Here is a 5,114-nt window from a genome sequence, read left to right as displayed (position 1 = left end):
TCATCACCAACTCTATTTTTTAACCCTACTCTTATAATAAGCATTGTCGGTGATGACCGTGTGCCTGCCATCCTGCAATATAGGTCGTCCGATCTATATCTGACGGATAGGAAGAAACTATGGCAATTTTGCAAAAAGATACCCACACCCCTCTCCACATTTGCAAATAAGGCCTTCCCTCATTCATCCTTTTCCCCCACAAGATAAACTACTCATACAAATGCATCTTGATGTTCCGTGCAACGCATGGGCATCTTGCTAGTTGTTGCAAAAAGCCCATGTGTGTGTGAGAGAGAGGGCGAGTGGAGGAGGACGGAGTGCATGTGTGACAAAGACACAAGGAGTGTGTGTGCGATAGGTAGCAGCTTAAAATGAGGCGATAGTGTGTGTGTGCACGATCGAGAGGGTGTGTCTCAAGAAGGGAAGAAAAATCTACATAGATACAAGGAGCGGGAGAGAGACATGTATGCGATGGTGGAAGCACGAGTGTGCGGGTGTATAAACCTATCTAGAGGCTAGCTAGTCGATAAATGTTTGTGAGAGAAATACGAGTCGAGGTGTGAAAGCGAGAGTTTTGTGTGTGAGAGAGAGAGACGGTAGTAGGGAAGGGGAGTGGAAGCAGGAGTTGTGTGTGTGTCTGTGAGAGAGAGAGAGGAGACGGTAGTCGGGGTTGTCTGATCGGTAAACAAATGAATAATGTCAGTCTGGGATGGAGACGAAAAGGAGACCGCAACAAATGTTGTGTCTACAAGAGAGATAGAGAGAGTAATTTTAGTGGTATGAGTCATATGTAGAGACATATAGGGTGTGTGAGAGAATCCCATAGAGAGAAAGACAAGGTGAAAGACGAGTGGAGACTGTGTGTTTGGCGGTGAAAAAGAAAGCTTAGGTACCGAGTGATACCAGAGAACAGTAGAGATATGAGAGATAATGAAAACCGTGTAATGTATAATGATAGGGAGAGTGTGACACTTCTCAAGGGAGACGTCGAGAGACCATGTTTGCGAGGATAGGAGCAACATGCAGTGAGCATGCGGGTGAGCTAGAGAAAAGAGAGTGATAGCTACCTAAAGGAGCATGCATGCGAGAGAGATGGGCGTGAAAAGAGTGAACAAAAAAGGGATTCAAATATTTGAATTCGAGATGATGATACATGTAATCCATACTCGAACCAAAATTGATCTATCAAACATACATACTCATATGAATCCACGCACATCTATGTTATTTAATATGTTACTGATCCATACATTTTAGTAGAACATAATTTGGTTAAATTTTTTCGAATTCAACCTTAAGATTTCGAGATCGTTGTATTTGTAAATCATATTATACATATAAAGGAGCAGAATTCTTTGTTGTGCTTTTGAAAGTATATATAAAAAATGATGTATATAAAATGTAATTCCAATTGAAAATGGATCCTGCCCGGAAAAAAAAGAATACAAACGGGATTCGAATTGAGTTGGCACGGTAAACGTGCACTCTGCAAAATTTGAACGAAGCGGGGAAAGTCGCAGTAACCGCCCGAAACCAAAATCGGTGAGATGGAAATCACTACTGCCTATCCCTGTAACGCAAAGCCTATATGCTGGATTTCTATAGGTTTCGATAGGGGTAGGTTTGTAATTTCACCCAAACGTGACGTAACCGCCTCTCACCCGGATTCATACACGGTGGGCGCCAAAACACAGTGTGTCCTTGGCCGAAATCGACTTCCTCCCCGATTCATATTCATACACGGTGGGCGCCAAAAACAAACTCTCGTCGGCAAATATTCGGTGTATGCGAGATTACCGTCCTATCCCCAACCGACTAGTGTTGCTGTGATGTAGTAGAAATTTGAAACGGGGGCTAAGTTTGTAAATTTTCTCGCATTTGAGACAAGCGCGCCCTGAATACATGGTTCCCCCCTTCCTCTCTACCTTCCTTTTCCCCATTCGTACTCCGTGGGCGCCAAAACACCCTCTCCACCCCACCCACCTCCGTCCGCCGCCGTCCGCCACCCCATCCACCACCGTCCTCCTCCACCATGCCGGAGCTGATACCCCGATGCTGCCGTCCGTTACGAGAGATTGACCTCTCTCATACACGACTTCGGACCGGGATCCTTGCATCCCGTCCTCTTGCTTCATCCCCGCCGTCGTCCACCTTGCCGGCGCCGCTCCTACGACCGTCTCGTCCACCGCGCCCCGCCGCCACCGTCTACCCTCCTAGATCTGCTTCCACGCTGCCGACAGCCATCGCTACCGCAGCACCGTCAAATTCTCAACAGATGCGTACACGGCGCCGCACCAGAGGCGGTACTCTTTCGTATCTGCTCAACTTATTTATCGCAGCAAGAAAATAGATCGCCACTGCTTTACTCTGATTTCTTGTCTTGGTTGCGAAGTTGCCTTTGTCCGGTTTGCACCTTCAGATCCGCCATGGCACGCTCAACACCATACTCATAATGCTCATGGTCTTCCCCTTTTATGTTCCACACTAGTTAAATCACAGTAGACTAAATTTCAAAATTGGGTCAGTTGATTTTTCAGAGCTCGCCGGAGTTCGCCGGTGCGATCGAAGGGGCTCGGGTGGGGAAGGTGGTTGTGGGGGCGGTGGTGGGGCCTCGTTGAACGAAGAAAACTCGACGCGGGTGGGGTGGGGGTGGGGGTGGGGGTGGCGGAGGAACACAGGCGCTGGGGCCGGTGGTTCGGCCGGTGGCCCGTGCGGTGTTCTGTATGGGAAGCACAGTATGTTCCTTGTTAGGAAGGGGAGAGGGACATTTGCAGTCAACAGCTGATAGAGCTGGCATGTACGTGATCGATAGGCTTTCAATTACTAGCGGCAATACAACACCGTAATTTCCAGCCAGTTCCACTTTCCCGATTTATATATCATGGTTATGGTGTACCCCTGTTATGTACACTATGATCTGCCTAGTTGCTTTGTGCTCTTGTTATCATGGTTTGGCAATAAACTCTCTATACAGTATATTATGAACCTATCATCTGCCAGCTATCCTTACTTCTGGAGCGTATTTTTTTGTGTACTTGTGCCAGATTATATAAATGCACGCACCATATTACAGCACACATGAGCTCTCTCATCAAAATCGAGTGATAGCACACAAGTGTTTACAGGGGCGCCCCTATATTAGAATATCATCTGCATTACAAAGACAATCTCACAACTATTTATGTTTTCATGGTTCTCGGATATCATACGCAATTACAGTGAACATCAGAATCCGCGCATCAGAAGAATATTGTGGAACACTGCAATGACTTACAAAATTGGCACCAAGGCATTGAGTGCCATTCTGGAAGCAATGAAACTCGTACGCTCCCCGCCTGTTGATTCTTGTTCAGAATATCATCCTAATGACTATTCTAACCTCGAGGAGTCAAAGGCAGATGGCCTGTACTGTTCACCCATCAAGGTGCCTGTTCTAATTTGGCAAGGTTTTATTGATTGCGTATCTTGCATATGTTGTCTTGCATTTCTTCTACTTTGTTCCACCGCCATCTGCTTAGTTTACTCATCATATATGTCGAGATGCCATGCCCATCCATTATCAATACATATTCCATCTGTCATCATACCATGTTTTTCCACTCAAATGTTGTTCTTGTGCATCAGACATCAAAAAGGAAGACGGTGATTGCTGAACCTGAAGGAGCACCAGCAAAGTCCTTGAAAAACGTGGTGGTGCCGGAGAAATCAGACATCACCCCACTTATATTGGCTGTACAACCAGTGACACAAAACGTAGGACCGACTTCAGCAGACTGTACCCATACTTCACTGGCCACACCACTAGCCCCACCACATAGGACATGCACTCCAGCAAAAGGTATACCGATTTCATTTGCCATAGCACCAGCTGTACCACAGAAAAATCCCACTCCAGCAAAAAGTACAGCAAGTCCACCGGCCGAAGACCTATCCCAACTGCAGAGACGGCCAATTCCTACAGATTGGAACCCCATTCCATTTATTCCCAGTTTAAAAGACAATGCTTTCAATGTTGTTAGGAACTACGTGCATATATTCCCATCATGGGAAGATTATTATGAAGACAAACACCATTTTCACATCTTCCTGTCCAACTTACGTGTAAGTGCTATTATTCATGGTTATTATTTTCCTGTTTTCTGCTGATTGAACACATCAATGATTTACATTACATTGTTGTAACTAGGCGAGGGTCAATCTGGATAGTCATGACGAGCAAAGCTTGCTTGTGCTTTTGAAGGAAGCATTGCAGCAGTATCGGTGTTACCTGAGGAAATCACACTTTGATGGCAAGTCTATAAACGAATTTCCGGTGAAGTCTCCTGTGCTAAATTTAGAAGACATTGAATGGAAAAACCTTGTTATGCACTGGTCTCATTCCCAAGATGAGGTGTTGTCTATGAAATCACATGACAATTTGAACTTCTACTTTTCCGCATGTGCCTTACGGATCTTTTTTGCAGGAAATCTGCTCGAAGAAGAATTCCGGTTTGACAAGAACGACAGGATATCGCAAATATGCTGCCCGCTGCTTTGCTCTTGTTAGTACCTGTTGTCATGTATCACTGTACTTGCATACATACCTGGTTCATTATGTGACAGCAGTATGCATGATAGCTTGCTTATCAATTGTTCGCTCCAAATTATCTGATCTGTATGAATGGTTACATTAGTGTAGAATATATCCAATGCCAATGTTTTTTAGCTCTACATTGTTCTTGTAAGTACATGTTGTCCTTTATCAGTGTACTTATAATGACAGGTAGTTGTTCATGTACCATCACTCTGCAGCTTATTTTCCTTTGCCCTCCATTTTCTACACATCAGATCTATATTTACTCTTACATAAGGTTGATACTGAAGAAGTTTAGTTGTGCATTGCTCTTGGCTGTACCTTTTGCCTGTATCGCTGCACTTACATTTATAGCTACTTGGTTATGTAGCATCACTCTTCATCTTATCTTAAATATTCTCCATTTTTTCGTATATTATCACATCTATATTTACTCTTAACAAAATGTAGAATAAAGGCAATGCTTTTGAAGAAGATTCTGTGGTAAACTTCTTGAATTGCCCCCCCCCCCCATCAGCATGGACAAGGCCTTTATAGAGCC

The sequence above is a fragment of the Triticum dicoccoides genome, chromosome 5B (genome assembly GCF_002162155.2).
Source record: "Triticum dicoccoides isolate Atlit2015 ecotype Zavitan chromosome 5B, WEW_v2.0, whole genome shotgun sequence".
Classification (NCBI taxonomy): domain Eukaryota; kingdom Viridiplantae; phylum Streptophyta; class Magnoliopsida; order Poales; family Poaceae; genus Triticum; species Triticum dicoccoides.
Note: the sequence above shows the minus strand (reverse complement) of the source record.